We start from the raw sequence: 24,864 nt of genomic DNA, 5'->3' as shown, positions 1-24,864 counted from the left end.
CCCAACATGTTTTGTCCAACCCCCCACCTCCGATTCTAAAGAGAGAAAAACGTCTTATGTCTGTGACTGATTGTGTTCTGTGTCTCAAAATGTGAGAGAGATTTTGAGCTCTCTTTGAGTTTCTGCCTTTTCTTCCATTTTCTCCCATGACCTTGTAACCTCTAGTAAAAGACTACATGTCAAAGAAGCCATTATGATAAGCATGCACCCGTACCCTTGGTGGCTTTTATCAGGCCTTTGGTACATCCAGACCCCTGTGTAACAATAGACAGCCCTGCCTCATAGACCTTCATACATGACACCTGTTATCTAAAAGGTCACCATTACCAAATAGAAGGTCTCTTACATCAGCACAGAGGAAAGGATCTCGCAGCAGAGCCTATTTGTTCAGACACATTTCACAGTTTTCTTTTGTCATGAGTATTTGGTCACTGTGTGACGTACTATTCCATAATATTCCTGTATTTCAATTCTTACGTTTTTTTTCTTTAATCAAGATGACGTGTGGAACATGGATAGTGTTAAAACAATAAAGAGCATTTTGTGTTTTACTTTGAACAAATGAATGAATCTGGACCCTTTCATTTTCTTCTTGGAAATATAGCAGAGCGATTACCGTTAATATTAAACCATATGAGAGGAAGGATTGTATTTAAACACTGTGACACCTTGACATGAATGTGAAGTACTAGTAATGTTTTATTCTTCTTCATTCCGGAAGGTTTACATTTAGCTGTTAAATGCAGGTGTAGTCATTACATTCAGTCTTAAAAGTTAATGAATAAAAAAAATCCCATTGTCGATTTACTTTTATGGGCTAAAAGCTTGCCATTATTCCTCTTAGATCGTTTTATTTCAAAGCTATAAACAACGGTGTTCTATCAGTAATGGGTTATTAAATTGTATTGACTTCACTGGTCTTCATGTCGGGCCACGGCCTTTCTTTAATAGAAGCAAATCTGCGTGTGTGTGTGTGTGTGTGTGTGTGTGAGTGAGCTCAAGTGAACCTGGATTTCCTCGGTGAGACGCAACACGAGGTCAGGCGCGACAGTAGTTTGGAGATCCCAAATCCACACGGCGGCATTAATCCAACGCAATGACAAAAGGACACAAGTGTGACGTCAGTACAAGTGTCATGTGACATTGCTAATTGACTTCTGTTTGCAGGAAGTTACACAGAGGAAATTAATCAAGCAGTGGTGGTGGCGGCGGCGGCGGCGGCATCAGCAGTGTATGAGCATTTAGTGCGACCTTAACAGCTCTCCACAGAAGTTGAACGCACTGAGGCTTTACCTACCATCCTGTGACAAATGAGCTCGACGCTTCGCACCCAAATCCCACTCATTAGTCATTTGAGGTATGTCACCAAGAATAATTATACTCACCCCAAAACATGTACGCGCACCAACACACACACAGCAAAACACACGTACACAATGTGTAATGTTGCTGCACTTTCCCACACTCTAGTCACCAGGAAATCTTCTCATACATATAAGACTGTTAACCGAGACATGAATCATAATTATGACTCTTGGTAAACCCGACACTGCGCTTTTGAAGCTTGCTGGGTTTGGCTGGCACAGTGTTTGCGTTTGGTATGAACAAACACGTGCATTTTGTCACATTCTCTGTCTCCGGCATGATGTCATGAGAACATGCAGGCACACTGACCCCAGTGTGCTTCGTTTCTAAGATGGCGTTTGCCCCTGTTATGCTGCAGTTTGTGTGTGTGTGTGTGTGGATTTTCAATATTCAGAACCGTGCCTCTGGCCACGCTCCAGTGGAGTGCTCAGTCTCTCTGACGGACCGGTGAGACGAGAGGAGGGTCAGTCCCACCAGGAGCTCATTTAGTCCCTATTCCTATCACACACACACACACACACACACGGTCCCACTGCAAGTCACTTTGACAGCGAGGTTCACGGCTCCTGCTGTCTCACACACACATACACATGCACACAAACACACACTGCTGTGCTCCCATTAGGGAGATGTGGTGAGAAGACAGGAGTGATGATGCATGTCACATAGTAGGCCTACGACTGCTAGTCTCACCCCTCCCTGTTCTCCTGCTTCTCTCTCTCTCTCTCATTGATTTGCTACTTTACCACACGTCGTCCTCCGCCTGTTTCTGTTTAAATATTAAAATATGTGGATTTCTATCACATCCTGGTCTTTAGTGTCCAGAGGGACAGGCTTACAATAGCTTACATTTATAGCTTTATATCCAGTGTGTGTGATGTGATGTTTATTTTGACCCACAGACTCTAAAGGAGTTTGTAAGCATTGAGTGTCATTATATTGCTTTTTTTTTTTTAAATTATAATACAAATGTACCCAACAAGAAAAGCTGTCAGGAAGCTGCAGACTTAATGTGAAAAACAAGCATGACCACTTCAATGCTGAACCTGACAGTAGTACTTGGGATGTTTCATTCTTGGCTGAACCATGTTACCTCGGTGTCTGATATGAATGCATTAGCAGGATTGTGCTGTGCGGCAGATTAGAAAATTCCCCGTGCTTTGTGAGGTGTGTGGTAATGCCAGACTTAGTGGATTCTACTGCGAGTCACATCCTCCCATCGTCTTCTTAATCCCTGATGCGCTGCCTAATGACACAGAGACAGAAGAACTCAGTGGGGGAGCAGAGGGAGGCAGCAAGGGCAGGGGGAGAAAGTGACAGGAAAGTTTTGAGTGCGTGAAACGACTCCGACGTCTTGGGGTGATTAAAAAGTGCGACTTATTCCCGCTGACGGCAAAGACATCGCTGATCTGTCTCTACGCTTTTACAGTATTAATGATTTGAAAGAGTGTGTGTGTGTGTGTGTTCACAATTGCTGCATACATAATCAGTGTCATAAGCAAATAGAGCAGGTGCTCAACAGGTGTGCTCTCTGATGCCAATCCCTCTCCATTTGCTTGTCTGTCCCTCCATGTTTGCACATGCTTGTTGTGTTCTTCATAGAGGAACACCTGGGCTTTGCTGCACCTGGGCTCGTTGCCCAGTCCTCTGTCTAACACCACACACACACACACACACACTGGAACAGAGCCAGTTCCTGTTACTGGCTGAAGCAGGAAGCAGCAGCTGACATCCTATCCTTCAGTTCCCAGGAGACTCGACACCCTGAGTAAACCATCCGACTCTGAACCGCTCGAGACTGACACAGCTGAGAGTCTGGCCACTCGTACGCACACGTTAAATGGAAAGTAGAGCACCGAGGAATCCGTTAGCACATCAGGCTAATAACTTGTGCACACAACTACTGTATTCACGGCGGCTGACTGTCTTCGAGAATCACTTGTTTTGCTTTTTCAAGGGTTGGTGTATCACGCCAACACAAGCTTGTTTTCAGTGAATGAGCATCAATGGCAGATGGCCAGCATATCTGTCCGATCAGCACAGAAACCATTACTATTTTATTTATTTTTTTTAAAGCTGCAGTGCGTAATCTTTGGTGTTGATGTAATTATTGTGCCTCTGTTTGGTTTGTCCATCTGAAAATAGGCTCTGTCAAGCAATACTATCAGACCTCACAGAAAAAGGGAAGGGAAAACTGCTGAAAGACCAGGTTATTATTTATTTTTATTAGCCGCAGAAGCTTTTTGTAGGCATGTATTTGTCTTTTCAGTCACACCCATTTGCTGCTTTATCACTCCTTGACTCGTGCTATGTTGCGAATGTCACTGCGCGACATAAGATTTAAATGTGCTATACTAAGAAACACGGATAAAGTTGAACATCTGGCCTGTAGGCTTTCAGATATCCAGATGTTTTCTGCGGTTAGCTGTAGGCGAATGGACTTGCCTGAGTTAGGTTGAAGAAGTTTCACCTCTCATTCGAGAGGCTTCTTCAGCGAGCGAGCCGCTTGAAGAACCTTCACAGGCACAGACGAGTTGGGCTCCGTTTCTCACAATGGTGTGTTTGGCCATGCACTAGTGTGCGTGGGATTACCTGAGGGAATAACACCAACAGCTTGTCTTCAGTTGGTTTGTGATGGCTTTTCCTGGAGTGAGTAAGAAGATCTCGCTCGCTCGTCTCTCTCTCCTTGTGAATCACTGTTCCAGAGCGTAGGCGAGCACTGTTGCATGCTCATGCATTCAGAAAGCATCGTGGCTCACTAGAGTGTTTCTTCAACGTCATGCTTTCCAGTCAGCACCAGTTTAGAGAAGGTTCAGTAATTGAATCATTTATGTGGTGTTGTGTATGATGTGCATATTTCAAACATGGTGTGTACAGTTATTGAAGCACTGATGACTTTTTCCTGCCACTTGAGCCTTGATCATACTATGGGATGGATGATTGTGAGGACTGTTGAGTATATGACATAGTTAAACACATGATGGCAGACTCCCTGATGGCAACATGAAAAGCTCATATTTTTTTTGTGTTAAGCTGCCTAAAATAATAAATAAAACATGTGAACGGCCAATCTGTTAGCTACTGTTCACATCCAGCACAAACAAAGCAAAAAAAAAGGGGGGTAATGCATCTATAGGTCACCATGTAGGGCTATTACGCAAACTGCCCAGTACCCATGGTTTGGTTACAACCTCTCTCCTTTGCCTTGTGTTTTCCACACTTTTTCTCCCCATCTCATGCTACTACTGTTATTTCATGTAACGACAACAAGCCTGGTAAACAAACAAACAAAAAACATTGAAGTGCACTATCACTTTAAACTCTTCTGAGGGAAATATCTGTGTTTCTGGTGCTGGTAAATGCACCATAATGTTCATCAAAGCATACTTTATTTTACATCTGCCTGCTGCAGCTGAAAATGACTTTGAAGAGTTCCATTTCGACATGAAATTTGAAGTGAAATTGATTTCAATCTCAGTCTAAGATGATTTTTTTTTCTTCCTTTTTTCCCCCTTCGTCTCTAATCCCAGCCCTAGCAGCAGGTGCTGAACAATTAACCGTTCTTCACCGTCTTCACGCTTTACAGGCACGTGGTTGACCTGGGCAGGATACCAAACCCCATGGGAACAACACATTAGTTACATTAGAAGCATAACCTGCATCATTAGCGGTGACATTTTAACGGGCTCAAGCAGCAATCGCCGTGTTTTGGCAACAGCAACAATGGCAGATGATACATGGTCTGAGAGGAGGGTGGCTATCAATCTTTCTGTTCACCTCTCCATCTTGTTCAGTTGTTCCCGCTTTGTGGGTGAAACAAACCTGAACAGGTATCACATGACACAGGTCGGGGTAACGAGGTAGAACACAGCCTCAGTATATTCGGGGACCGTCGGCTGTATGTGGCTCTTCTCTGACTCTGTGTATTGGTCCATCTTCTTGTGAATGAAATCTACCTGTTTATCATTGTGCTTTCTAACCTGAGTGAGAGCTTCTGCTCGTGGTAAGAAGAAGCAAATGAGAGACAGAGCAGCTACTTAGAACATTTTTAAGGTACTTAAGTGGGTCATCGATGTCTTTGATTTAGGAGAGTCAGAGCCACAGGACTGATGCCCCAGAGGCAAAATAAGAGAGCAGGCACTCTCAAACACTCGCCGTCTTTCTTCCTCCTTGTCTTCTCTTTCTTTGTCCCACAAGAGCACACACTGCCTTCTCTATTTGTACTTCACTGTCCACTCTCTCTCTTTGTCATCCCCTTAAGCCACAGGTCGCCAGAGGTCGTGGCACATATCAGTCAGGCAGGGGGGACATTAGTGGAAGAAAGAGTTCCATTCAGACAGAACTTTTCTCTTGATGCATTTTTTTTTTTAACCCCAGCACCTCTGCCACTCCGTCAGAGGGTATTGAGGCAATAGTCCATGTTCAAAGATGTTTCTATGACTGACTCATGCTGTATTCACTGAGTCCGTTTGCCATGCAGTTACAGTAGAATGTACATCACATTTTGTATTTTGTGAATACTGTTGTTGATATGAAATACATCTGTGTTTTTGGACAGGAACAATGTGTTTAGCCAATTGTGCTGTAGCTCAGGGACGGCTGAGATGATCGGGTGTTTCGTCTCTGGTTCGCTTTGGTAAGTTTACCGTACTTTTCTGCCAAAAAGCAACAGAGCCAAAGAGTTTTGCTGCCTAAACTGCAACTGAAAAACAGAACGAAATCATGAAAACAAGTAGTGAACATCGCCAAAAACACAAGATAGCACACATTTCCAGTATCCTGTGTGATGGAGCTGTCTTTGAATCTTTCATCCAACACGACCTGCTCTATAGATGATGCTCTTCTTATCACCTCACCTGACCTACAGATTTTCAGCAGAAAGCCTTAGGGTCCAATGTCACAGAGCCATAATTAAGACAAGTAACACCAAATGTTTTTTTTTATTATTATTATTTGTCACCCTTCAAAGATATACAATTAAAATTTCCAGTGGGGCCCTGCACTACAAAGGTTAAATCATCCAAATGTACCTTGAACATCACCTGACAAGCAGCTGTCTGCACAAAATGTGGTGGCACATTGACTGACATGGCAGTTTACACAGATGTTCACGCTCCAACAGGGGAAACACAGAAAAACTTCCTGTGATATTTGCATTTGACTTCTAAATATCCTCCTTTAATACAGACAAATGCATGCAAGCACAGAGACACACACAGTGTGAGTCAATGCGGGAGGGAGACAGCGAGCTGTCAGGCCTTAGGGCTAAAGTGGCATTTACACAGACAGGCCTAATACCTTTCTGAAGGACAACTCTTACACCACAGTGGGTACGTGCCATTAAATTTAATACACATCAGAGGGCACTGTGTGTGCGTGTCTGTCTATGTGTGTGTGAGACACCTATCAGTACCAGCACTGCTTTTAATGATCTCATTGCTCACACGCACACACACACATAGGGCCCTCTATCTGGCTCTCAAACATACGTTTACATTGCCAAAACTGAGAAAGCAGGTGTAAAAATGAAAACAAGATAAGTCATGAAAAGAAAACATTATGTGTGCGTATCTGTTTTAAAGAGCAAATATAAATAAGGACCATGCTGATGCAAATATGACCATGTAGGACTATTGTACACGATAAATGCACATACTTGACCTGTAAAGCACACATACAGCGGTGTACCTATGAAATGAATTATAGTTGCATTGAGAAAGGAAATGACATAGAATTCACAGAGATGTGCATAAAGCCTGGTGCAGATAGTGCAAGGGTAAACATCAGGAGGAGGAGGAGGAGCCGGGGGCCGGGCTCTCACTCCTGTTCAAGGTGGTTGTGGTGCATAAAAAAAGTCCTTTTCCTGTCACAGCAGTTCACAAACCTTGCCGCTGTGTTTACACATTGTTGCACTTCACCCAGCAGGTATGGAAGTTTGTTGTAATCGGTCAGGTTTTCAAAGTCTCCCTGAGTGTTTGTGATCTCTCTCCCTCTCTCCCTCTCTCCCTCTCTCTCCCCTGTTGCTGGCTGTTGAGCTGGTTCTTTGTCTCCACACTGTTTAGACTAGTTTAGGAGCCTCGCTCTGACCTCAGCTTGTCTATCACATGCTATCACCTATGTCACATACTGCATGTTTAGATTTTTTTTTATTATTATTTTGGTAACACCTCTCTCCCTCTTAAAAGTCAGATTTGAGTGGTTCTAAGACAATAATTCCGTTTTCTTAATGTCACGTTAATCCGACTAACATCGAGCTAGTCTTAATTACTCCTGCATGCATAGTCGGACTAGAGTCAGACTTGTCATTTCCTACCCGGTCTTTGACCCGGAAGTAGAAAGAGACGACATATAGACTTTAGTACTGTTGCCAGAAATCCACAAGGTCTGTGCTTTATCTTCCCTGTATCACGATTAACATAACAGAGCCACAGCACCATCCATCGCTCACTGCTCGCTGTTTGTTTTTCTGTGACGTAAAGGTCAACAGGAAACTGAGTCAATATTTTATAAGATTAAGATTATATCTTCATTTTATGTGTTGCTTTAAAAAGAAATATCTAAGATACTAGTTATTAATACTGACTTGGACACTTCAGTTATAAAGCGTCTGAAGTGTAGCAGCAGAGCAGAACCACTACAAAGAGAACCTGATCGCATGACTAGAGGGGACTGGATGAAGGAAAACAGATTTTTATGAAAGTGTTCGGCTAAAAAATTCTTTTAACAGGGGATTTTTGAAAAATTTCAGCAGCAAAAATCATATAATAGTACTCCAAACAGCTCTATGTTGGATCTGAACCATAATGGCACTATGGGAAACTGACTAGCCTTGGTAGAGGTTTGCACTTTTTGAGTGTCAAAAACAATAGCTCTACAAAATGCATTGTCAAGCAAATTAACTGCAAAGCCTTCTATAAAAAGACAAGTGTTCCCGAACTACAATATAACATGATGGAAGAACTGTTTACCTTATGTAAATAAAGCTCCATCCAAATCTGATAATGATTGTTTGTATCTGACAGACTAAGGGGAAGGTTACAGTCCACTGCAAATCACATTAGCCTTGGCTTTGTAGACTAAAGCTGTATTTTTGTGGCTTTTCTGTCAACATTTTCTGAACTTTAAATACACAGTGAAAAATAAGACATGAAACTTCCATCCACAAAACATCGCATATCTCTTTTTGTTGCCGTCGGGCCACAAACGTAGTAAAAAACAATTCCAAATGACAAAGACACGATGAATGCTGTTGAAAGCAAATGTGGGTTTTCGCGTCTCCTTATTATAATTGTTTTTGGACAATTGTTGATTTACTAGTTTCATATTTTTGTTGTAGTAATGGTAACATGGAGTTATGTTCTCCTTCCTTCCATGTTTTTATGTGAGTCACAGAACAATTTATGTGAACAAATACTCACTAGTCTTTTACGTCGTTGTTTATTGCAGCTTGTAGGCTGAAGCAGAGTATTCGAAAATATTTTTCCTCCAGCCCAGCTTACAACTTTCACAGTTTCATTGTCGCCCCTTTAACTCGCCTTCCCAAAAATAAACAGACTGCCGCTCGCAGTCTGATAAATCACTGCGCTCGGGCTAACGCCGACTCGTGTTTTCTTAAGATCTGACACGGAATGTGTCCCACAGTGAGCACGCTTTACTCCATTTACACGTCCTGCTGCGGACACAGAATAGTATATTATATCACATATTGTCCTCATCATTCTGTCACCTTGACCGGCGAGAAACGAGCAGCGTGAATGGCCCTGCAAATCATTTACAGATGCTGACTAAATATGTCTTTCCAAAGTGTGCGTGTGTGTTTCTGGTATAAACACTGACCTTATCAGGATACCAAGACCTGGTCCTGAATTAGAATTGAGATGCAAAGACTGACTATGGTTAATTTTACAAATTAGACCTAGTTTAGGCTGTCAATGCAGGAAGTCAATGCAAAACGATATGCAAACCTGTTTGTGTGTGTATCTTTGTGAGATTGTGCCACATGTGTTTTATTGCACAACTTAGCAGCACATATAGCACACCTACTTATATTTACATATATCTTCCCCCTCCCCACATGTCTCCGTCAGCCCTCGCACTGTAACGAATGCAAAGACACAACCCCACACCGAGCCCTGACCCGGTCCCTGCACCTTCTCTCAGATCCGTGTGTAAAACGGTGGTGAGCCAGATGGATCCCAGGCCTCGACACAAGCCGGTACCAGGGTGAATCAGGGCCCATCCCCTGCATATTTGCCCCCTGACTCACCCACAAGGTCCCCCTCCTCTGCCTTCCACACACCTTGTCCCTCCCTGCTTGCTTCTCTGTCTCACCTGCCGTTTTTTTTTTTGGTAAGAAAATATTTTTCATCTTTTTTCATTGTTCTTATAGTACTAATCTTATATAGCACCCCCCCACACTCCCTCTCCAAAAAGTCCTGCTTTTGTCCAACAAGTTAACATTGAAAAACATGGAGGATTCTGCATATCTGGCTAGAATTATACACCGCACATAATTATATTAATATTTTCTCTCGCTACATGCAGCATGACTTCATTTAGCGTGGTTGTTCATGCTTAGTCAGATTAGAAGAGGAAGGCATTGCTATTATAACAAAATCAGAGCGCCACCCACGGATAGATGGGATTCCTGTGGTGTTCCGACGGTTTTCTGTGCAGAGCTAAGATCCAATTCATCCTCCGACCACAGCTATTGTGCTGTGAGAGCATCAGCTGAATATAACGTTCACCGTAGGCTCTCTGTTAAAAAATAAAAAGCGAGGGGATGGCGAAGATGGAGGTACAAACCGTTTTACCCGGTTGCAGCTCAGTACAGTTCTCAATTGAAGCCATGTGCTGCCCTCCACTGCAGATTTTCCTCGGCACAATTGACGGCCTATTCATCTAATCTAATGTTGTTACTCTCAAAGGCTTAAATTGCATTTTTGAAATTGGAATGGATTATGGTGTATTCACACAGGTTGTAAAGATGCAAAGAGCACTTACCACAACTGCTGCTGAAGGGAAAGGCAAAGCGATTACACCCACTGTTCCTATTATTTCAGTATGACCCTCGCGCAGGAGCCTGATGCACACATTACTTCTCACAAATGAGCTTAATCACTGGCCACAATGACACAGACTCTGCTGGATCTTACACACGGATGCAGCATCATTGATGGCGCGGCGTTCATTTTGTAGCCGCGTGGTCGCAATTCATTTATTTCAATTATTATTTCACACAATTGTTGTCTTATAAATATGATTTATGGTTACAGTTAGAATGAATGCAGGTGAGTGTACAACACACACTGCATCGTGGTTATTCTAAGCAGCACATATTTAACTGAAATATCATAAAACTTGGGTTTTTTCACAATGTGAAGCAGTTTTTGTCGATTCAAAGGAATCGTGGCCATTTTTTCATGAACTAACAATGAACTCCCAGTGTCCCCTCACATCTTTGTGGGGGGTGTCAGTCGAATGCATGGGTGTGCCTGCTCGTGAGCATGTGTTTCAGGCAGAGAGGCAGGCGAGTTCAAGCAAAAGCTGTCCGAGAATCTCCGGAAATCCTGAACATGCTGGGAATGAAGCACATGTTGTGTGTTGTTTTTATAATTCCAGTCAAATATCCATGTGCTGTGTTTCATACATCATGCACTGATGTGTGATGCACTAACTACAGCGCAGTGTGCGGCTACACCTGCGAGTCCACTTCCAGTCTTGTCTCTTTGTATGATTGCATGTATGGTTATTTAAACACAACACACATATGTGTGTGTGCGTGGTTGTGTGTGCGTGGTTGTGTGTGTGTGTGTGTGTGTGTGTGTGGCTCTGCACATGCTGCCAAATATAATTACGACTTCCCAGGGCCACTTCCCACTGTCTGGGTTGGCTCTCTCAGCAGGGGTAGATTGGGAGAAAATAAGGGCTTATTCACTGGACTATAAAAAGAGCTGTAAACAATCCCACATTATAGCTACTGGGAGGAAACTGAGAGCTGGCAGCATGGAGGAGACACTCGGTTGCACTGGCTTGCTGACTGGCTGGTTGGCTACTTGACTGACTGATCTGGTTCGTGCGATTGTTCGGGAGTTACCGTACATTTAGTACCACAGGAAGAGAGAGAGAGAGACAATTTCTATCTTATTCACCCATAAGAACCAACATTCTAGCGACAGGTTTCCTACGTTACAGTGCTCTGTACATTCTTGAGACAATGACACAGTTGGTTGTATTACACTTTGTACAGATTTGTCATGTCAGTCCAGGACCTGAGGACTCATGTATGGATAGACCTTTTTCCTGCACGGTGACAGTACAAACCACCATCACGCTGCCCCAGACCTGGTATTCTCAAGAGATAAACCAGATCCTGTGTGTAACATTTGCTGAAATTGAATAAACTTAGTGTTGTTTAATAGCTCTAAATCTATAAGGTTTTCATAGCCTGAGAGTTAAAGCGTTACTTTATCTTGCACTGGGATGTTTTTTTTTAATTGTTCTTACACTTCCATGTTTCTGCAGCAGTTTGAAAGGACAATTTCTAAACAAATAAAGTAAAGTGATGCAGGTATGGGAAGGCCTCTGTAGTTCCCTGATGTGTGTGGAAAAGAATAATTGAGAAGACGAGTGTTCTGTTTCTTTCTCACCTTGATTTTGATGACATTTTCTGCGGATAAACTGTGGTTTAAAGCTCAAGGGGAGAAAAAAGGCGTTCAGTGGTGATACAGTGATGCTTTCCGTGCCCACTGCTGATGTGAATGATGCCTTTGAGTGTATTTACACTGAGGGCAACTGCACAGCCTTGGTGGATGTTCTTTATAGAAGTTGAATAGACCCGGGCTGACCTGGAAAACGGAACACGAGACGTGCTGCCCAGTTCAGAGACATTAACATGATCACATTACGTGAGGAGAGAACACATGTTTACCCGACGACTGTCCACTCTCATCGTGACTCATCCATCTTTGGTTTTAATCAACAATTTGACTGGCAGTCAATTCATATCATTTAGCTGCATCAATGTGCATGCAAAGCATGAAGAGGGGCATTTGTATAATGGCTTGTGACCACATCCGGCACATAATAATTACACCAAAAGGCATTTGCCTGGTAATGGCCCCATAATTTTCCCCCATCAACATTCCTCTTAGAGATGTGCCATTCTGTGGTATATTGATCCAGCTCTAATGAGGAATCTCGGCAGCAAGACGCCTCACAAAGGTCACGGGCTGCTCCAATCCGGCGATGTATTTTTTTTTTTTTAAAAAAGCTGTTTTTCGAGCAAAGTTTGTAAACACTTTCCATAAATAGACAAATAGATCAGGACATTTGTACACTCAAGTCTTGTTTTTGCTTTTGTGCAGCTGAGTAGGTTGCATGGAAACGCACACTCGTCACCCACTCAGTGATAAGCAGCTCATTAAAACAACCTGTGTGTTTTTGCCAAGTCCCCTCAGCTTTGGGGACATTATTTTGCAATGCACACCTCTTTCTGGGAGCAGGGGTGTATTGTTTACCGTTGCACAACTCTGAGGAGCCACTTATGCGTGAAAGGCAGATGTGTTTGTACTGTAAACAAGAGAAGGCAGACGGAGAGTGGCGGAAAAACCATGCCAAGAGATCTCCTGCCTGCCAGAGGTCTGCAGTGCTAGACATCATGAGAGAAGGAACAATGCTTTGCACGACAGTGTGCCAGTGCTGCAGGTTTATGTAACTTTCTGCCAGTGGTACACTGTGATTTCAGGCGTCCGTTCTGTTTGCAAATGATTGAAAATCTGTAATAATATTGAAAGACATTCTACCTGTGGCCAAGAGGAAGGGAACTGGGCTTGTAACCAGAGAGTTCTGGTTGGAAAGATCAATTGTTCCTCGGGCACAGATGTGTGAAGCTCACTGCTCCTGTGTCAGGTTTGTGTGTTTGTTCTACCCTTGTGTCTTTGGGTAAAAAATAATGAAAATGTTGTGGTGGATGAGTGGTAGTGCTGGTTGTCTTTCATGGTCATGGGTTGGATCCCAGGCTTTGTTGTGTCCCTTGGTAAGACAACCCAATCCCACGTTGGAGTAAATGTCTGTCAAATCACTAAATGTAATGAACTTCATCAGCAGTAATGGAAGCGAAGTGGCCACACTGCAGAATTTGTCCAACCCCTTCATTTTTTTCACGAAGCACAAGCACAACCCACTTTATTTGTGACCATGTAAAATACTACACTACTGTCCCAGGACGGGATAGTACACGGTTCATTGCGCGCGACGTCCGACGGGGGATCAAACTGAACAATGTCAAACTGAAAACATCTCGTATTTATTGTCGCGCATTAGCGAGGACATTTCAAAAATCTCAATATTTCACAGAGGAGTCTGGGATATTTGGCGACACCACTGCCGAAACCCAGCCATCGTGAGCCGAATCACAACCCGTTCGCCCGTAGCTTAGTGCAGCGACTGTGTCAGACGGAGTCTGTGGTCCCGGTCATGCAGGAAGTACTGAACTAACTTTTTAATGAACTGATTCTAACGATTCAGTTACACCGAAAACAACTGCTTTGCTCGGCAACCGTGTCGCGTTACAAAAACGGCACCATGGCAGATTTGTGCAGCCGTGCACACCCACACAGAGTCTGAAACATAATTAATGCCCAATCTATGCAGCACATTATCACAGTCTTGAGAAAAGTACTTCCTGAGAAATCATTGGAGGGAAAAGTGTGGAGAGTGGGCTCAGTTATGGACCAATCTATAACCGTTCAGGTGGAAGTGCACACGCAATCATCCTGATCAATCTATCTATGAATGCATTCGCTGCTGTATTTTTGGAGTTATTTATCTGTGATTTTTACATCACTGCTACCCAAGATCCAAAGGTTATGTGTCCAATCCCCTTGTATTTTGCATGCATTTCCTTCTCGCACGAGGAGATGGCTGCCTCTTTGAAGGGAGTGCATTTTCCTTGTTATTTTATTTACAAAAATGACGCTGACAGAGTGTTTTTAAGCAGAAAGATGCATCTTTATTATAATCCCCGTAACGAGGACTTGTTCTCAGCCACTTACTTCATTTTCCAGTCAACTAATTTCAGTGCACCCAAGAGTCAAAAAATGATCTAAATGAATTTTCCCCTTGAATCCTTTTCTTGTGTCTGTTTTGAAACCACCTCCTCTGCCATCACATGTGAGTGATCTGCATTCAGTCCAGTGTAGTCTGTCTTACCCTTGAGCTTTTTGATTGTTATGTTAATAAATAGATAAAGGTCTGCATGCTGCATCTCTCGCGGTGTCACCTGCGAAGTCTCCCTCTCCTGTGCACAGATGTTAGATTTTCGTACATTGTGCGTTAACAAAAGATTTTTCCTTTTTTCACGTTGGTGCTTTTTATACGGCAGCCAGCACTGACTCACTCGCGCTCTCAGACTGACACCTGTGGTTTTTTGTCTGAGAGGATCCTTGAACAGTCTTGTTCACCGCGAGCAGCAGAACACAATACGCAGAGACTAATTGTTCGGCATGCAAGAGTTACTAATTGCGAGGAAACAATCGAGAATTGCAAAAAAAATGGAAATTCATGTTTCATGTTGCTGTTTACTGAAATGTGTTATCTACCATCCGTGGAGATAGAGGTGTTTTCACATTTTTGTCCTTACCTTCTGTGGTCAATTTCTCCCATTCTCAAGCTCCCTTTTTTTTGAAAGAAGCAAAGGCGTCAAATGCTTTGTAGACGTCGCACAACTTTCTGCTTTGAACGTGCTTTATTATTATGAAATATTTGAACTAAAGAGGGCACTAATGCATTCAGTCGAGGTCCTATTTCTTGGCAGGCTGTCTCTTCTGCTTTATTTATTAATAAAGCAATCATTTGCCCCTTTTTTCTGTGATTAAGTGTTTGAAAACCCATAAATTTTAATTAGTAAGTGCTGCTCAGTGGCCATGAACGTCACAGTGTGGTCCTGACAGGTAGCTGTTGCCATTATGGATAATTTGACCTTGTGAGCTTAGAAATATTGTGTTTGTGCGTCTGTACTAATTGCTCAAAGAGGCCTGAGCAGTGAAGCTAGAAATTGGTGCGCTTTTTTTTTTTTGCATCAATTTAGTCTCTGATTGATAGAAAACTTTCACTTTTCTTCACTATTCTCGGTTGTTCTAAAAGATGTGGGGTTTCTGTAATAGTGATGGATAACTTGGCTCAGTGGGTGCAGTGTTAAGTGATAGTATAGTGTCAGGATGTTCCAGTGCATTCTTGGTGAAGAGCTGAGCCTGAGATAGGACGCGTTGTCGCATTTTGTGCGTGTGTGAGTGTGTCGCGCGGCGCAGGCGTGATTATCCGTGAGGACGGGAGGGAGAGGTGTGGCGTTTGTGTGACAACAAATGGTCGGCAACGTGCGTTCGGAGAGAAGTGTGACGTGACGTGTGCAGAAGAATGTATGTGTGTGGGAGCACAGTGTACCCACGAATCCACACACATGCTTGTGTTTGTGTGTGTGTGTGTGTGTGTGTGTGTCTCATCTGCATGGCGCCATGCCCCATTGCTTCCATTGGGGTGTGTGAGAACAAAGACTTTCCATTTCCAGTGCTGCTGTGCCTGCAGGGAAAAGCCTGATCATAATTAGCTGAATGATGAGCCTCCACCATGCACCACACAGCAGGCCTGTGGCTGCCTCTCTGCAGCACCCGTCTCTGTCTCTCACTCTTCCCTTCGTTTTCCCTACTTCTTCAAATTTTTTTCTCCTATTTTTGGCATCTTCTTTCTGTTCATTGTGTCTTGCATTTGATGTGCGTTGCTCATCGTCTCTCTTCTGTCTACTCCTCTCAGTCTGACTCTGCCTCCCCTTCTTCCTCTTTATCATTCCTTCATGTCATTTAAATCCTTGGATCTTACTTGACTTACCCCCCACTTCTCTTTTTGTGCCTCTTTTTTTTTTCCCTTTTCTTGTCTCTCTGATCTTCTGACACGCTCTCTCATTTCTTTTTTTTCCTCTCTTTTCTTTACCTCCCATTTTCTCTGAAGCTGGAAAAAGTAAGGATAGGGGGGCACGACTGACTTAAAAACTGTCTTGTGCGAGATCAGACCCAGACGTGGATTTGCATATTCAAACTCCAGTAAGCCTCAGAACAATGTGACGATGCTTTCGACAAATTCTCATCATTCAACAGTTCATTATAATATTTTCTGAGGGAAATGTTTTTAGTATCACTTTGTCCACTGTTAATGATCTTTGTAAGGAGAATTACAGTTATTATAAAGACATTCTTATCTGTCTGTCTATACATCTTTTTTTTACCACTTTTCTTCCCTTAACTCCTGGATGTCCCCTAAGGGGATCAACAAAGATCTTTATCTTGTTTTTCAGTTCTGTAAATATATATATATATATATATATATATATATATATATATATGTACACATAATATATATTTATATATGTATTATATGTATGCTTTTTTTATATTGGTTCAATATCAATTATGTGAATCCTCCAAAACAATGTATTGGAATGAATGAACTGAAAGGTTTTATTATCTTTCTGCTGTCACCAAACCTGTTTCATAATTTCAAACATTTTATTAACACAGATTTACAGAAAAGATAATAATAATAATAATAGTAATAATAAAAAGAAAAGGCCACATAATGTATAAACAAGTCTTCAAGATTTAAGCCACATATAGATAAGACACTTTCCATTTGTTCCTCCACTCTTCCCTTGATCTTATCAGTTAATGCAGCCTTGCAATAATTCCAAACATTGTAATATGATTTTTTCCATCCTCTCGCTCACCTCCAGGGTGAGCGCTGCCTTGTTTGTTGACTGTATCATGACTTAGGGATCAGCTGTGTGTCATTATGCTGGGGATTATTAATGACATCTGTTCTGAACCAAAGCCCTTCCTCCATGACAGAGTGTACTGAAAGGCAATAAAGGTTCTGCTCACTAACAGATGAAAGCGGATACTGTAAAACAATCTAATTTGTGTTTGACTCAAGTGGAAATCCCTGCATCTGGTGAGCATCTGCATGGACCGGACAGAAATGAGTTTGCTCCAGAAGGTGACGACGTTTGATGCAATAACGCGCAGAGTCATTAATAGGACATATTTTGAAAGTCTCGTTATATAGTCTGGATACAGTTACACTAAATGCTGAGTGTTAAATAAAGAGGATTTTATCTACATATACTGTAGATGTCTACCTGTGTGTGTGTGTGTGTGTTGCGTGGGTGCGTTTGCACATGAACACACCACACAGGGCAAAAGGTCTTCTACTAAACTGATGGACCACCACAATAGTATTCTCTTAGGTGGCCCCCGGGCAATATGGGTATTCACTATGCCACCCACCACTCTCTCTCTCTCTCTCTCTGTCTTTCTTTCTCTCTCTTCCCCTCTCATTTCCTCTCTCTCTCTCTGTGTACCACAACAGGCTGGGCAGATGGCAGCCCCTCAGCCTGCCTTGCCAGAAAAAGCATGTGAATTAAAGGTTATACCCAGCAGGTTTGAAGAGCTGCCAGCATCGTCGCGGTGTGGCAGAGGGGGGCCAAGGCCCACCTGCCTCCCAGGCTTGGGGACATCTGGCTGGGGTTTTGTGGAATGATGAGCACGGGGCCGCCAGCCGCTGCTACTGCCACCGCGGCCGGCACTGCGCCGAGAGCAGGAGCCGTCATCTGTTCGCTTTTTCAGCGAGCAAATGAACAAATGGTCTGTCTGCTGGTCTGTGTGGAATTGTGTGTGTGTGTGAGGGGGTATTAGTGATGACCCTATATGAATCTGATGGGATGGGATGGAAAAGTTTTTCCCCCAGATCCTCTTCTTGTTGCATTTTCAATCATTTCGGATTCTCCTCCATCAAAACCCTCAAACATGTGCAGCCTCCATAAGAGGTGTGTAGTTGAAATCTCCAGACCTTGCAAATCAGTACCTTGTAACTCTGAGGTTGCCAGGTCCAGAATGTGGTTGCCAGGTCAGGCTGTCTGTAGACACTGACTGAAACAGACAACTTACTGGTGAAAGCTTAACAATACCGTCTGCCTCAAATCTGCCCTTAATTCCTTCCCAATATGTTTCCTCTTGTTTGCTTTAGCTGGAGCACAGTGAAACGTTAGGACCCCAAGTAGCTTCACAGATGTTGCGGCATATTTCGAGACCTGCCAACACACAGGAGCTTTATCAGGGAGCAAGACACATTACATCCACCTCTGGGAGTCACTGACAGCAGTGATTAGAGGTGGTTTGATTAGAATGGCCTTTGGTTTTTGAGGTTTAGAAACCTAGTCGTATTAAATGACACTCATTGTAATGGTGTGGCGTCGCCGTGTCGTAAGTGTTGGCTAATAACAGATGTTGTAACTCCAAATGAGGCATTTTTGAAGGAAATGTCATTAAGAATGTGAAGTCACTTTTTTCTCCTGTTGTATTATTCATTCAGACTTTTACATATTGTTTCTTTAACAACTTTGAAAGAAAACCCCCACAACTCTTTAGGACAAGTTGATTCCTTCATTAGTCAAACTCAGTGACTCAAAATATTGCTATTAAGCCATAGTAATACAAACCTTTTGACATCACAGTTTGCAAACCAACGTTCTTGGCTTTTATTTTGACACCTACATATTTTTTAACATTGATAAATTGATTTTACATCAAAATGAATTAGTTCACATAGTTTGGCTAACTGTTTATACTATAGGAAATTACAATAATAATAATAATCAATCAATCAATGTTTATTTCTATAGCACTTTACAATATCTGCAAGGTACTCAAAGAATAAAAAAACACAATAAAACAGAAAGGAAAATAAATTAAGGAAATGTACAATGAAGAACACAGGAAAAGTGTCACTGTGCTACTTTAATTTAATTGATTTAAAAACTCCCAAAAAGTAAAATTGTAAAAATCAATTCTAAAATGAAATAGGGGTTGTGTATAATGATTATTATAATTAGAATAATAATTACACAGGTACTCAAAAGCATTTATGTCAGCATATTATTACACCACTCCGATAACTTGGATATCAAAGCTTGTGTGTATCCCCTGGCAACAGCTCATGTGACTTGTCTGTGACCTCTCTGCTCCTGGGGTCAAAACCATCAGTGATGTCAGAGGGAAAGCAGACCCTCACTGCTGAAGGTGTTAATGACTGCTCAGCCACAAGCTCAACACGCCGTGTGGATTTTGAGTGCGTGCACTGACTCTGGGGGACAACTGTTAACTGGGAGGGACTCTTTAAACGGACGGACGGACGGGGGAGTGTGTGCTTTCATTGTTGTTAATGTGTTAATATGCTTATCTGATTTAATAGACATGGACACTTGCACAACATGATCGTGTTTCTTGCGCCATGTAGTTTTCTCCGACTAAACACACACACACACACACACTGGCCACCATGTTAAAATAGCTCCTGATGTCTGGGTCTCTACGCACACTGCTGGACTCCCTTCCTCCTCACCAGCTGCCAGCTCCTGACCCTTTAGTACATCCTCCTCCACATGGCCCACACAGCTGGGTCAGAGCCTGCACATCGTTGGCCACTTGCTAGCCTGCACACACATATTGAGGGCCAGCCAAAAATGTATATTATTCATACAGACACAGACACACACACACACACATTGTCCATCACTTGCAGAAAGCAGCATGCTATTGTTCCTCTACTTCTGTGAAAGCACTCAGACGACTCTCACGTTCCCCTGTCTTCCGCTCAGATCTGTCTGTGGTGTTGTGTTGTGTAGGCTCACGAGTGAAAAACAAATACTTGGACACAGGGGTTGATGGGAAAAGCTTGCGAGAGTGATTTGTGACAGATGATTGATTTTAAAGAGGCACTTGGTCGTGGAAAGTGTTTCGGGTGTATTATGTTGTCAGTGGCCTCTCAAGGTTTATTCATCATCGCTTCCGATCTGGAGTGCGAACTGTGAGAAGTTTGCATGCACAAAGAAGCCGTTTGAATCTTAAACGCATGGTTACAAATCAGACAGCACCCTGTGGCATTTTAAAGCGATCGCTTTAGAGCTTGATTTCCTTGTTTGAGGGTTTGTTGTTCTTTTATGTAAACACTCCGTCACTGTCTGTCGTCGTATCATTAACTGGCAATGCCACGTTTGTTACTAGGCTGGAGCAACATGAGCCCTTTATGTCCTACATCATGTCCTGGAGGAACAAATTCAATAAGACAAAGAATGCCACCCGCTGTGCCTACGTCACTGAATAATTTCCATATTTGATTGCCTTTCCCTCCGAGCAGCTATGACACAGCTCCCACTGTACAGCACAGCTGGTAGAAATCAATTTTCTAATTTAAGGACATTTCAGAAAGCCCTGCTGGACTTGACCACAGCCACTAATTTAGGATCAGAGTTTTCCTTAAGGTTAAACTGTGCACTGGAACAATTCTCTGCCACTTTGGTCTCCAAGTGAGTACATAAAATATTTGTAGCATTCATTAATCACTTAAAATAAGCTTAATCATCAAATATGACAAATGGAATGGTTGCAGTTTTTCTATTGATGTTTGTTGTATATCTATTTATGTGTTAAGAAAAACTTCCTGTGTGTGCAGTGTCACCGGGTGACACAAGATTCAAACACCACTGTACACTGAGACATACAGACAAGTGGAGCTGATTTCCATGTACAATAGGGGGAAAAAAACTCAAATGTGTGCACAAATAATATTTATTCCCACCTTGAGAGCTACATAAGCAAAAAGGGGCGCAAGAAGGCTGATGCTGCCCGATGCTCAGAGATAGTGTGCCTTGAGTCTTATTTTAGGTTGGGAATGATTTACAAAGATATCCTCAAAAGCCTGGCATTATAAATGACGTTAAATACAGTTAGGAAAATATACACAGATTCGAACTTCTGCGATCAATTACATTTGAATGAAACATTGTTGAACCATATTAAAATAAAATGACATTATATGGTTATTGTCATGTACAGTATCACTGTAACATTTAGTGACACTACAGTGTATTTTAGACAATTATTGCTCATAAATATTCCCAAATATGATATAAAAGCATATTTATTCCACACTTATGGCAGAACTCTGTATCGTATCGGTCTCACCAACGACTGCACATAGAGATCGATGTACTTTCTTTCTAACCTCACTTTAAGGTCACAGTTTCAAGCGAGTATGTGCTGTGTGTACTTGGTCAGCTGTCCAAGTTGTTGATGGGAATGATACTAAACCATGAATTGGTATATCGGGGGTATACCACACTTTAGTATTTTGTGCCCACAATTTTGTTTTCCCCATGTCATGTCTGGGGCTCTGTATAGGTGCAAGTATTGGCTGTTAGTATAGTTGACTGCTGTATGTAAAGCTTGTCTCAGGAAATGAGAAAAACCCTAAAACCTAAGACATACAGACGTGTTAAACAGTTAAGTGACTCAAGTTCTGCTGTAAAACCTACGTATAAAAATGTTGGCATTTCCATTTTTCTGTGACCTGATCTGCTCTGTTTCGCTCTAATCGCGGCAAATACGCGAGGGAGTGTTTGGTTGCGGAAAAGGGCAGTCACAGGGCAGGTTATCAGCCGCTGCTGCCTCCTAACTTAAAGCACGCCTGGTTGGTGTCAATCTGTTGCCAGCGAGCTCCTTTGATGCAAACCAGACACAGTCTGGAGCTGAAAGGTAAAGCACTTCTGGGGATGAAGGGATAGACAGAAAAGATATACAGGACCGTGTATTAGAGAGAAGTGTATTGGAATGGATGCGGGGAAAAGTTACAGTAGGAGGAAATATGTGAAGCAAAAGTGATAAACATTCTGACTTGGAGTTGTAAAGTGGTGAAGTGGGATGGATTTGTGGAGCTATAGCACCACACTGTAGGTCTGTCAGTACTGTGTGTAAAAGCAAACAAGAGTAATGGAATGGATGTTTCAATGACTACCTGGGTGCTTTAACGTCATAATTACACAAATTTCTTGCGTTTTAAAAGTTTTCCATGCAATTTCAATTTAATACTTTTCAGTTCAACTCATCACAACACAGCTCCAACCAAAACGGAGTCCTACAGCTGTGTTTCACTGTCCAATTTGTTGCTGCGGTATTTGTATTTATTTTAATTTTGGATGACTGGCTATAGGTTGGATTTGATGGAAGTCTATCATCCTGTTGCAGTCCGATTGTGCAAGCATGGTAAATCCTTATATAACGTCTGATATGGAACTCAGAAATCAGAAATAATAGTTTATTGAGCCCGGAGAAAACAGCGGCAGTGTGACAGAGTGCAGGTGTATTTAGGTGGCTGTTGGCTATCGGGCGGAGAGGTGGTGCAGACACACAGCACTGACAGCGAGGCAGGGACGACAAAGTGCTGTTGATAACGGATGGAGACAGACGATCACATGAGGGGCAGTTGGATTCAAGCCAGCTTCACTGTGTTAACACCCACGCATGCACACTCAGCTTAGACTTGACTTATATTCATTTCCTGGAGACTTACTTTAACCTTAACTACTATCCTTCACATTAACCTTTACCCTGACCCAAATATAAACTTAGATTTAACCACGAAACTTGTCTTCTCTTATTAATGGTGACTGCTTTTTTTTGTCCCCATAAGGGCGACATGTCCCCGTTACGTGAGTGTATAAACACATTTAGCTGGAGGTCTGATTCACACACACACACACAGTATTCTGGATCCCAGTTCCACATATGGTGTATACAGAAACAGTAGATTTATATTGTAAGAGCACTTGCACAAATCATCTTTATCACCGTCTTGTAAAGCTGTGGGGTGTAAGCTTTTTGTTTCAGCATAAGCCCATGTTTGGAAACGGCACCAATATCTCGCAGTTCATTGAGAAAAGATACACGTGTGGATGTCAGCATTGTGTGGAAGACATTTAAATCACCTATTTACTTTTCTTGTCTCCGCTGCACTGTGAGTATGTGTATATACCTGTTTAAGTTTATGTGTGATGTCTTTGGATACATATTCCAGAACAAGGCGCTGAATTAGAATGGGTTACCAAAGGGAAACTAAAACAGCGGCTTCATTTATTTGTTGTGAAATACAACTTCAGGGACGATGGAGTGGACGTGCAAACATTTTGTGAGTGTAGAACATCCCTTGAGCATTTTTTTTATTTGTTTTTTATTCTGGCAATTCAATGTCTCAATTTTGCATGAGAGCAGACAAATGTTGTTCAATGGTTTCTCTTTTCATGAGCTCTGAAGTCAGGTTTTCAGGGTTTCAGGTGGCAAGGAAAGTGATTCCCTAGAAATACAAACTGACAATATAGAAATGCTATGTAAATAAAGGTGTATAGTGTAAATGAAATCAAGAGAGAGAAAGAGAGAGCAGAGGCATGACCATGATTCTTTAGCGTTGAGCCAGCCTGTGGAAAAAGGTGGTGGCAAACTGCCAGACGAAGTCGAAGTGTTTTACAGACGACCAGTGACGGATGTCTTTTAACACGTGGACGTCTCCGAGTACTTTACAGTTAGTGGATTGTGTCCAATCTCTGTTTTGGCAAAAAAAGGTCGGTAGGATAAAGAAAATAGAAAGACAAGATACAAGCAGGAAAACAAGGAAGTTGACACGTGTTCAGAGTGACCACCTGAGTGATGAGGATTCAGTCAGAAGCGTTGCAGTGTTACTGTGGCTGGATGTGTAAATACAATCTTTTTTAATGTACTGCTACTCTATATTTATTTCCAACCTCTTACATCTACAGTGTGAGTGCAGAAAAGGGCACTGCCACTGAGAGTACTGAAGTGAAACCTTCCACTTACTCTTCCTACTCCTGCTATGTCACCGTCTCTCACACACAGTGACACAACTGTAAACCATAAACTGTCCCACATGAAAACAAACCCTACAAAGATCGAATGCACAAACGCTAATATGAGCTGCCTGTTCTGTTCCGCTTATTCTGGCTTTACACGGCGAACATTCCTCGCCTATCATGGTCCATGCAAGCTGTGAAGCAGCCCAGCCTGCCTGCTCTCCATCATGTCCCTGTCACAACTGCAGTCGGCGGCTCCCAGCTCCTAATTTGCTGCCTGGAGTTAGCGAGCGGTGGTCTGGCTAGTGTTAAACCACTGAATGATAAGATCCAGGTCCCGTCCTCTTCGAGTCCTCGTTTCTCCATGTGAACCAATGGGATCTTTTGTTTGAGACTTGGGGATGAGTGTTGGCAGACACACACACACAGAGACATCTTTGTTCATGCATGCAGGGAGAAACATGTCTCAACATAAACAAACACATAAATACCAACAGGGGCACAGAAATTCTTCATGTTGCCTCGCGACTTCCTCCAAGCGAAACACAGAAGATGTATGACTTGTCTGCAGCTTGATGCTTGCAGTGGCGTACCTCGACAATTCCTGGACTGTGTAACAGATGATGTGAGTTTTGAGACGCCTGGTATGGCTCAAAGCTATGGGTGCACGTAGGTTTCCCATACAACAACAGGCAGACAGTCCTGTTATAAATCGAGGCTCGTCTGGACTCTGGCAACACTGATGCTGCTTGGTT

Source organism: Solea senegalensis, linkage group LG20 (assembly GCF_019176455.1).
Source record: "Solea senegalensis isolate Sse05_10M linkage group LG20, IFAPA_SoseM_1, whole genome shotgun sequence".
NCBI classification, from domain to species: domain Eukaryota; kingdom Metazoa; phylum Chordata; class Actinopteri; order Pleuronectiformes; family Soleidae; genus Solea; species Solea senegalensis.
This window is presented reverse-complemented; position numbering follows the sequence as displayed.